This window comes from Anabrus simplex, chromosome 2 (assembly GCF_040414725.1).
Source record: "Anabrus simplex isolate iqAnaSimp1 chromosome 2, ASM4041472v1, whole genome shotgun sequence".
In the NCBI taxonomy this organism is placed as follows: domain Eukaryota; kingdom Metazoa; phylum Arthropoda; class Insecta; order Orthoptera; family Tettigoniidae; genus Anabrus; species Anabrus simplex.
This window is the reverse complement of record NC_090266.1, coordinates 191,776,101-191,788,260: the sequence shown is the minus strand read 5'-3', so window position 1 is coordinate 191,788,260 and position 12,160 is coordinate 191,776,101.

Below are 12,160 nucleotides of genomic sequence, written 5' to 3'. Positions count from 1 at the left end.
ATACACTGGAACCATACTCTAGTTGGGGTCTTACCAGAGACTTATTTGCCCTCACCGGGCGAGTTGGCCGTGTGCGTAGAGGCGCGCGGCTGTGAGCTTGCATCCGGGAGATAGTAGGTTCGAATCCCACTATCGGCAGCCCTGAAGATCCTTTTCCGTGGTTTCCCATTTTCACACCAGGCAAATGCTGGGGCTGTACCTTAATTAAGGCCACGGCCGCTTCCTTCCAACTCCTAGGCCTTTCCTATCCCATCGTCGCCATAAGACCTATCTGTGTCGGTGCGACGTAAAGCCCCTAGCAAAAAAATATATGCCCTCTCCTTTACATCCTTACTATAACCCCTAAACACCCTCATAACCATGTGCAGAGAACTTTACCCTTTATTTACAATCCTATTTATGTGATTACCCCAATGAAGATCTTTCCTTATATTAACACCTAGACACTTACAATGATCCCCTAAAGGAACTTTCACCCCGTCAACGCAGTAATTAAATCTCTGAGGACTTTTCCTATTTGTGAAACTCACAACCTGACTTTTAACCCCGTTTATCAACATACCGTTGCCTGCTGTCCATAATTATTTTTCATCCAATAACAGGCTTCTTGTAACTTTTAAACTATCTAATAAAATGAGAGGGTGTGTCCGGATTTAGTCCAGAAGCTTCTCGAATCATCCCCTCGAGTATAAAAGCTGCGGCTTCTTCAAGGTACCTTGTCTTATTGATCGTCGACTTACGGTACTGAGTGTGTGTGTTAAGACAGGATGCGGGGCGCCTCATTCTTCGGCAGGCAGTACAATAGCCCTGGTAATGGCCGCCAGTTTTCTATATCTGTTGCTATCTCCGCCAACTTATCCGAGGGGAAGGTTCTAAATTTTAACTATGTAACCGTTTGATTTTTTAAACGTAAACTTCCTTTTCATGTAAAATTTCATAACGTCTTAAACTGTAAATCAGGGATAGACTGTGCGCGACCCTCTCGAGTTCCCCTTCAATTTGTCTTGAGGTGACTACGATTTTGTAACTGTTTATTTTCCTGCAATGCATTCAGTTAACCTTTCATTCTAGTCACCTCAGTAGCTTGGGATCAGCCTCTGTATCATCGGGCCGCGAGCCCAATAAGGGTTTTATACTTGGTTTTCTAGGAGCACAAGTGTACATCGCCATTCATTTTGTGTTTGGGCCAGTAATTTAACCTGTTTTTCTTTCCACGAAGGCCCAGTCGTTTAGGGAATATCATCACAAATGCAGTGGGCATCGCCAAAGTATGGAGAGAATACTGCATCATGCTGTTCACTGATGACCCACAACCAATGCCTGGTCACCAGAACCCAACGGACTTTAAACCAATGATCCTTAGAGAAGAAGTGGAACATGCAATAAAAAAGCTCCGGAACCGGAAAGCAACAGGCCAGGATGGAGTCACTGCTGAAATCCTATAGAACATGGGTGACCTAGGTGTCGACATCCTCCAGAAGTTATGTGAGAAGATATGGACATCTGGAAACTGGCCGGACCATTGGTGTCACTCCGTCTTCGCACCACTGTTCAAGAAAGGTTCTCCACTTGACTGTGCAAACTATCGAACGATAGACCTCATCTCCCATGCCAGTAAAATCATGCTCACGGTGCTGAACGAGAGGCTGAAGACCTTCTTCCTCCCACAAATCTCAGAAGAACAAACCGGGATTGTTCCAGGCAAAGGAACTCGTGAGCAGATCCTAAAAATCTGGCAGCTGAATCAGAAGACAAGGGAGTACAATATCAAGATGTTCCTGTGCTTCGTGGACTACAAGATAGCCTTCAACAAGATCAAATGATCAAAGCACTGGGCTATACTCACTGAGATAGGAACGCCGAGACATTCAGTGTACCGGATTCAACAATTGTTCTCTTCGAACACTACCACAGTGAGAGTTAATGGTGACTTCTCAGACATCTTTTCTGCTAGTGATGGATTGCGACAAGGTTGCATTCTTTCCCCTCCTATTTAATGTATACAGTGAGTACATTACGAGGGATATTCTCGAGGACTGGAGTGACGGCATCACAGTTGGCGGCAGGAACATAAAAAATCTCAGATATGCGGATGACACTGTGATAATTGCAACAGATGATCATGAACTAGAAGCCATCATACGGAGGTTAGACGAGCGAAGTGGAGAACGTGGTCTTGAAATCAACAATAAAAAGACCAAAGTGATTATTGTAGACCGTTTTAATAACAACAGACCTGCCATCACAAGAATTGCGGATTATGAGGTTGTCAATCGCTTCGATTATCTAGGATCTATTGTCACAAATACTGCAGACCGTGAACGTGAGATCGGCAAGCGCATTGCGATTAAGATAAAATCAACAGCAAAACTTACTCGCATCTGGAAAGATACCTCGAGCACTTCCAAGAAAAAGCTCATCCTCATTCGAACTCTGATCTTCCCTAGCGCGACCTATGCAGCAGAAACTTGGACGATGAAAACGGCGGATTGCCGCAGGATTGATGCTCTAGAAATGTGGTGCTATAGGATATTACTGCGAATACCGTGGACAGCACACCGTACTAATGAATCGATCCTGCAACAGCTCGGCATCAGAACAAGACTGTCGATACTTATCAACCAAAAACAACTCAGATATTTTGGTCATATAGCCAGAAGACAGCAGGCAATGGAAATACTTATCATAGAGGGAAAAGTCGAAGGCCGAAGACCTAGAGGACGTGCACCGTTACGATGGATGGACCAGATCAAGAACTTGACTGGATGAGCTTACAGCAAGCAAGTCACTATGCCCAAAGCAGAGACTCCTGGAGGAAGATCACCAAAAGCATTGTCGCATGATGTCACCACACCCATACGAAGGGTTGGACTAAAAGAGATTCCTACAGCGTAGTTTCGGTTTAGTCCGAAAAGTAATAGCAAATTTCAAGAAGGAAGTTGAATTTTCTACTCCAGGTAAACTGTACCATTTAATTTACATTTTGTTATTTGTGAAAATTACACCAAATTTACGTGCGCACATGTAAATTAAAGGAACTACTGCGATTCTGCCGGCTTAGAAGGGAAAGCATTGACTGTGTTCATTCCCCAGTTTGAGTCTCTGAAGCATGGGAACTGTCGACGCGAGTGAGGAGAGCGGAGGGGGATGTGGATGCGTATTAGAATCTCTCTTAATCCAGGGCATGAGTTCGAGGGCTTTTCAGGAGAAGAGTAATATAATTTCCGGTGGCAGGCCAATGCCTGATTTACCGGGTGTAAAAACTAAAACGAAACGTTGTGTTCGACACTTTAATACAGAGCAGTATGGAAAAATAGGCTGGTTATGTGGTTGTCAAAAAACATCAAAACTCTACTGTTGGCCTTGCGTTCTATTTTCAAATGAAAAGGGGGTGTGGAACAGTGTAGGCTTCGATGATATGAATAAATTGCTTAAAGCATCCCAGCGTCAGCAGCAATCACAAACACATATCCCAGCTGAAATTCTGTTAACAACTTTCGGAACGACCAGAATAGATTTGCAACTCGATCAGCAGCGTAAACTGGAGGCAATAAAACATAACGAGTTGGTAAAACAGAATAGAAAGGTGATCCAAGGACTGATTGACGTTGTAATGTATCTTGCAAGACAAGAACTTCCTTTCAGAGCGCATGCAGAAGATAAAAGTTCCTTAAATCGTGGAAATTATATAGAACTCATAACGCTGCTGAGCAAGTATGACGACACACTGGCAAATCATTTGCAGAAAGCAACGGTGTTCACAGGTCTTTCACATCAAATACAACATTATTTAATTGACGGAGTAGCCAGTGTGTTATTGACCGAAATAAAGAAAGAAATATCACAGTCACCATTCGTGGCGATTATTATTGATGAAAATACTGATATTTCTGCCCATTCCCAACTTTCAACTGTTGCTAGGTTCACGTCTGCTGATGGAGAAGTACAGGAGCGATTTCTTGGATTTACCGACGTAAGCGCCGATCGCAGTGCTCCTGCTCTTGCAGATCACGTGTTCCACATAATGGACGAGTTCAACTGTGGTTCTAAACTAGTCGCTCAATGTTACGATGGAGCCGCAGTGATGTCAGGCGACCTCAGTGGTTTACAGAAAAGAGTGAAAAACAAATATCCCGACGCTATATTCATACATTGTTTTGCTCACAGAGTGAACCTTGTCCTTACACAGACATCTTCTAATGTAAAGGAATGTAAAATATTCTTCATGACTCTGAGTAGCTTGGCCTCTTTCTTTTCTAATTCGACGAAGAGAACTGCTGCATTAGATAAAGAAGTCAAGAGACGATTTCCTAAAGTGTGTCCAACACGATGGAATTACAACGGAAGACTTGTTGAAACAGTTCGTGAACAAAAAGAAGAATTAGTTCAGTTGTACGAGAATATCCTTGATAAGCCAGAGCAATGGGATAGTCAAACGTATCACAAAGCTCGAGGTTTTAACAGCGTTCTCTCAGAATTCCAGTTCAAATTCATTTTATAGTTTTCAGCGAGATATTTTGCTTAACCGATTCTCTCTTTGAAATTCTTCAAACGAAAGCACTGGATGTAAATTTCTGTATTGCCAAAGTAGGGGAAACAAAACATATCATTCAGGGAAAGGAAATGAATTTGAAAGAGTATGGAACAAATGTCAAGAGAGCTGCGAGCTGTCAAAGAAGAGGCTACGTCAAAATGAAACCTGCGACATAAATTCACACTATCGTCGCATATATTGCGAGATATATGACAATATACATACCCAACTAGAAGTTCGATTCCAAACACTCGAGAAATTAACATTTTTACAGTTAGTTGATCAAAGGAACACGAAGAAAAGTTTTCCTGAAGCAGCATTCTGTTCTTTGAAACAAAGTTACGGTCAGCATTTTGACTTCGCCCGTCTCAGAAGCGAGCTCAGCGTAGCTTATTCCTCCGATGAGTATCTTAGGATGGGAGTTCTAAAACTTTTGTTTTATTTAAAAAGTAGTGGATTGTCATCTTCTGCCTTTTCTGAACTGTTTAAGTTATGTGCGTTGATTTCAACTATCTCAGTGTCCAGTGCTAGTGCCGAACGTTCATTTTCGGCACTTCGGAGAATCCACACCTACTGCAGAAACACACAGGGACAACAGAGACTCTCGAACTTATCTCTACTGTCGATTGAGAAGACGTTACTAAAATTGAAGTCATCAAAGTATGAAGAAGAATTCTACAGCCTTGTCATAGAAGAATTCGTCAAGAAGGAGAGGCGGATTGAATTAACATTCAAATAGCACAAGATAATGTGAGTTATATTTATTTTATACATCTTCCTAGCTTATGATATGTGCTTCCCTTATTGTAAAAGTCACGCGCCGCCACTGATACATGGAGCACTTACTCCCAACTTTTAATATCAAGCCTCTCTGAGGCACGTTTACCACAAATAAAAGAGCTGATCCGCTCTCAATTTTCTGAGCCTATTAAAGGCCATAACAGACTTTACTATTAACTGCCCTCAAGGCACAACTTACAAGGAAACAGGGGTTTCTTGTACCCAACCTACTGGGCCTTAGCAAAAAAAGAACAGGTTAATTAAATGGCCCACAATACAAAGATGAATGGAGGCGTGTACTTGCACTCCTATATGAAACTTCTTAAAACCTAAGAGGCACTAGGCCGATGAAAAAGGGGCTATTCCCAAACTATGGGGGTGACTCGTATAAAAATTATTTAAGGTATTACAGAAGGGAAGAAAACCAGTTACAAAACGTAGTCACCTCAAACCAATATGAAGGGGAGCTCGAGAGAGTAAAGTACTCTCTATCCCCGAATTTTAGTTACAGATTTAATGAAGTTTTTACATCAAACGGCAAAACATTTACATGTCGAAAAGATAGTTTACATTGTAAAGGGATTCGGACCTTTCCCGAGGGTTAAACTGCTGCGCTAGCAAGAAATAAAGATGTTAAACGGCCATTACCTTACTGAAGAGCTGCTGCCTGATAAAAGAGGCGCTTCCCGCCTCCTGCTACATGTACATACACTAGGTTAGATGTTGACGAAGTGGCCGGGAGACAAGAAAATCAGCAGTTTTTATACCCTCGGGGAAAATTCGGGACCTTTCATGAATATAACAGCCACACCCACTCAATTTTATTGGTCAGTGTAGACAGTACACTCAAAATCGAAGAAGGAAGACATGATTGGATAAAAATTAATTGCAGAAATTCTGGATTGGCTCAATTCAAAACTGGCGGAAAGGAAAGATTAATATTGCCAACCCACAAATGAATGAACGATATTTAGTAAAGAGAAAACTTATGAATACAAAATTTCTTCAGAAAAGTTCCTTGACTTCGTACCAAGGTGCATGATCATAGTTTTTAGTAGAGACATCTATAGGAGAATGTCCACACTTCTTGATCAATGAAAAAAAAGTAGAAATCCACACAGTATTGACATCTTCGTAACCACAAAATTTACGGTAGTGACATCTTCTGAGAAACTTATGAGTTGATGCAGTTTTTAAAGTTCAGAGTTTCTCCTGTAGATGAGGATTTATTGGCGCAATTTTTAAAACTGCGGCGTAGGGGTGTAGAGCCCGGTACAGACCTCCCCCCAAATGTCCTTCCAAGGGGTGACACAGAATAATTTTTTGTTTGTTTTACCAACAAATTAATCATCAATTGAAGAAAATTTCTACTTCCTTCCAAATAGACTGGTGGAAGAACATGGAAGAAACATTAATAGTTGAAGAGGAATTTGCCAAGTCTATTAACGTTGATTGGTAGAAGAATTTTGACGAAAGAAGGAAAAGAAAAAATGATTTCAAAGTCCTTTTTTGTGGATAACTAGATAAACTCCGGATTTAGAGTGTCTTTGTGTCCGTAGAATGCCAACTACATGATGAAAATTTTGACGGACGCTGCCGATGTCCAGTCGAGGTCCCCCGGACCCCTCAAGTACACTGAGATACCTCTCTCCCGCTACTATGTGAGGGGTAGTCGTGGTGAAGGACGCCGCAGATGCGAAGTTTATTTACAGTCCCCAGATAAGCTGGCGGTTGGTGCGCCGCACATCAGCCTTTACCGGGAGATGAACTCCGGCGCGCCGTACACAGGAAGACATCACAGGAGTGGAGTGGGCCATCCACCACCTCGGTGGTTGTACGGCGCCGAACGGTTGCTGGGCACCGATACAGTAAGATCTCAGCGGCAGAATTTGTTGGTGACTTATGTTTTTAGGGTACGATCTTGTTGGTGAGGCAGAGGGACCAGCGGCTTGGAAGGGTTTTTAGCCACTGGTATGGTTTAGCAGTAGACGGGAGCTTGGTAATGGCCACACGGGAACAGACAACAGGAAAACCAGAGAGAAAGATCGTACATCACAAATACCTATTTTTGTAACACTTAAAATAAATTGGGGCAGAAGGCCTGTTAGAAAAATATAACCTTCACACATTATGCACAACGTAGATGGCTAAGTTAACAATGACATTACACAGGTTTCACCTGAGACAGGTGAACCCTAAAGATCCTCTCGGTGGCTGGATTGCTCACTAATGATGTAACAGGAGTTAGGAAATCTAAAATGATGCATGGCCCATGAAATCTGGGGGCAAGCTTGCCCGCGGGAACAAAGTTCTTAACCATGACTTGATCTCCTGGGCAAACTTGCCCCGCGGGAACAAAGTTCTTAACCATGACTTGATCTCCTACCTTTAGATTGGTGGGCCACCGTCCACGATTATACCTTTCCATAACCTTTTCATGAGAAACTTTAAGATTGGCCTTAGCCTTCTTCCATAGATCTCTAATATTATCGGGATCTATTGTCTCAGGTAGAATATCACTAAGGCCCGTATTCACCAACGTCGGTAACTTTGGCTGTTATCTTAGATTTCCAAAACTCGGATAATGTTATTATCTCGGATAACGCTTGCTTCCGTATTCACCACAGCATTTATTATCTCGGTTTACGAAACCCAAGATATCCTTGCAATGTGAATTTGAACGTAGAATTTTTCATACTGCCGCACGGAAAACAAATGACTACGCACTGCCGCCATTAAAGAAAAGTATACAAATTGTTGAGTGTTTTGGAAGTGTTTGAGATATTATTGCTGTTTTTCGTAATTTTCTCGTAAATCATGTCCGCTTGTGAGCTGCAGAAACGAAGGAAGAAGCCAAATATGACGTTCCACGAGAAGGAAATGTTAATTAATTTGGTGGCTGAGAACATTCATGTAATTGAAAATAAGAAAACAGATGGTGTAACGACGCAGATGAAGAATGATAGGTGGGGAAAAATTGCCATTTCATTTAATTCCCAAGGAAATGAGTCTGTTCGGGACGCTGCAAATTTGAAGACAGTTTGGGAGAACATGAAGAAAGCTGCCAGGAAAGCATCAGCGGACAGAAAAATGGAAGTGTTGAAAACAGGTGGGGGCACTAATACGTTTATTAAAAGTGACCCTATTCTGGAAAGAGTAATCGAGCTGATTGGCCCTTCAGTAGAGGGAATGAAGAACCCGTACGATGGCGATAGTGAACCATTAGAGGTGACAACTGTGAGTGATAGGGAACCATTAGAGTTAACTATGGACATTGGTACCAGTAATGTAGTTGTTTTGGAAGAGGGTTGTGGGGAGTGTAATATGGAGGCTGAAGCAGTGCAGTTGGATTGGAGCGACTATACTTCAAATATGCTAAAGTCTTCAATACATCCAGCTCTGAAACCGACTACAAGCTGTAATGAAAGTGACTCCCATAAAGTGAGCAGTGTAGACTTCAACATTTCCCCAGCCCCTCCAGTGTCAATTTCTCCAAGGTGGGCTAAGCGTAGAAGGCCAACGCTTAGCAAATCAGAAGAACCCTTGGCAAAAGTCCACAAATTAAAAGCTGAGGCGATAACAAAGTGCACGGAGGAAGCAACGCAGGAACACTTGTGGAAACAGGAGCTTCACTCTCTTCGTTTAGAGCAGGAGAGAGTAAAGCTGAAAATTGAACAAGTCAGACTTGAGAGGGAGTATGAACTTCTGAAGCAAGAGAAAATCAAAACAGAATTGTTGATGAAAAAACAGTAAAATGAGTTCAGCTGTGTTATGTGTTTTTAGTTATTTTGTGTGTTGCTTCTTATTTAATTCTTGGTGTGTTTTAGTTATTTACTTTGTGTGTTTCTTATTTAATTGTGTTTTTTCTTATTTAATTCTGGGTGTGTTTCTTGTTATTTGTTTCCTTAATTGTACAGAGAAACAGAAAATACATAAATAGTATAGGCTATTCTAAAAAAAAAAATCTGAAAAATTAATCTTCCCAGTTTCGCTATATAATACTGTCATATATAAGAACAAACTAAACTAACATCATTATGTAACATTTGTTCTTGTACAATACCACAGCATTCTATAAAGTACCAGGTTGGACTACACATTGATGCAACCTCTCACTGATAACTTGTTGGCCAGCTGGCACTTGCATTCTGCTGCTGTTGCTGCTCGTAAATAATTCTCTGCTATCATGATTAGAGAAATAACTCACTAATGTCATAAGCAACAAATTGAATGCTGTTTAACATAGCACTAAAGGCACACATTATTAATTTATTTGAATGGCCTGATGAAATATTTTTTCAGGCAATTGCATTCTATCCTACTTGGTCGAAATATAGGTCATGCCGAGACACATACTGTTTCATTGTTCTCCATTTAGGCCTAACTAATTTAAGAAATGGAACAAACTGAATTTGTACAAGAAGTAGCTAAATCCAAACACCATAGGCATTAAGATAAATTCTTACCTTAAACTTACCTGATGTTGGTTATTTAATATTTTTTCATTATAATTCTAATCTCAGTGCTACTGTAGAAATTTCTTTAATATAGCCTACAAGTGTTGGACACGCAGAGAAAATGGAACAGTTTAAGCCTCACAAATTATTTGTTCATCATTTCTTGACCTTATAGTAATTTACCATAATAAGGTAGTGAAGGAATTAGTGATGAGGGGCAGCTGGAATACTAGTTAAGAATGTGGAAAATGTAATTAGCTGTTCTAACATACTTTATTTACATATTAATCAACTTCAGAATGACACAACAACAACATAGTAACCAAATATTAATAGACACTTTTAAGCCTCAAAAATCATTTCAGCAAAAGTTAAGTAGGAAAAGTTACTTTTATTTTAGAGCTAAGTGTTCATTATCCAACCTCACAAAAATACACTATATTTGCTTTTGTAACCTAACATAAATAGTGTGTCATTTTCAGTATTGCTGACATCATTAGCCATTGCTTTTCTTGCTTGTTTTTGTTTTCACTGAAATTTATGCAATTCCTAGAATTTGACATAGATGTCATTACCAACTAATGGCTCAATAAAACCTCCTAAATCAACAAATTAATGCACACACACACACACATACCGAAAGAAAGTATGCTTATGCTGAAAATAATTTAGATAACCTTTCTAACCCCTAACAACTTGATTCATGCTGTACAGAAACCAACGGTAAAAAGTTATATTCATCTCACACCTGTGCACACATTTCCTCAGTTGCTAGCAGTTCTTATGAACAACGTACATCCCTAACAAGAAATGAACACCCAACTGTATGTGCAAGTTGTGCAGGCTGGGATGCACTGTGTTATTTTTTAGCATCATTTCTTGATAAGATTATAATAAGTTATACAAAGTACTGCCAAAAAAAGTGGGAAATATTTTCTTTTATTGAAGTGACAGTTATCATTTCTCAACCTTGTTTAATGTGTGACAATATTTATAAAATGGAGTTATCAGCATGTTTTGAATCATAATACAATATATTTTCGACCACATGTACATATAGTGACATCAGATAGTTGCTTTGTTTTAATAAGTTCAGTAGTACAGCAAGGAGGAACTGATGTAGTTTACGCTTTGTAAAAATATACTTTGTGCAAGCACCATCCTAACTGCAGAGTCATTTCTGGGAATACTTGGACACCTCTATTTAATACACAGGCTACGTGCATACATCTTCAATATAGACTGTTATGGCTTTCAGCAGTCCGTCTGCAAGCCTCTTATTCTTATTCCTCTTATTCTTAACTAACTGTGGACTCATTCAGTTCCATTCTACTTGTACTTAAATCATTAGAAACTTAGTCGAACCATCGTCGCCTTATTTTCCCTCTACAACTTTTCTTCTTCTTCTTTTTTTTGCTTTACGTTGCACCAACACAGATAGGCCTTAGGGTGACGATGGGACAGGAAAGACCTAGGAATGGGAAGGAAGCGGCCGTGGCCTTACGGTACAGCCCCAGCATTTGCCTGGTGTGAAAATGGGAAACCACGGAAAATCATCTTCAGAGCTGCCGACACTATATCCTGGATGTAAGCTTACAGCTGCGCTGCCCTAACCACACGGCCAACTCACCCGGTTTCTACAACTCTTACCTTCCAGGACCGAGTTAGAGATCTAACATGGTGTGCCTTGGATGATGTCACAATTCAGTAAACAGTGCAGGCAATGTTGGTGCATTAATGTACACAGTACAAACATTGTATTTTATGTTTGAGACTGGCCAAAAGTTGAATTTGATTTGCACAACAAGGAAAGGAAGTCTGGAGCATAAGCCCCCAGGTTAGCTGCCGTGAAGCAGCCTCCAGCCCTCTATTATACCCTGTACAAAACCAATGGTCTGCTCTGGATAGGCCAATGGTCTGGTTACATATCAGTTTCAAAGCCTAGCTTCCAAAAATATACTCTTGCTGGTCAATTGCTTGAAGTTGCAGGTACATTTCTTCTGGCACAAGAAAATTAATTTTGTTCCTGACACTTCCAGACATCTGGCACACGTTGCACAACAAATGAACAGGCCTAAGTTTATTAACCTATGACTTATTAAAAAGTCTATGAATTTCACTTATCACTAGTTATTGTAAATATGTCAGAGTTTCAGTACAAGCCACGACAATTTTAAACTGGGCGCTTTACTTATTTTGACCCAATGTGGCCAGACATGATGCGAGCTCTATCAGAGACAACAGCAAATTTGTCTTCATTACAGCCAGGCAATATCAACAAAGAAAATGGTCGCATTCCCTACATTTACACAGTCTTGGATTTACTTCTTCTGTGTAAGAAAGAATACTTCTAGGTGGGGGTTTGTGCATCCTGACTAGCATAAAGGAA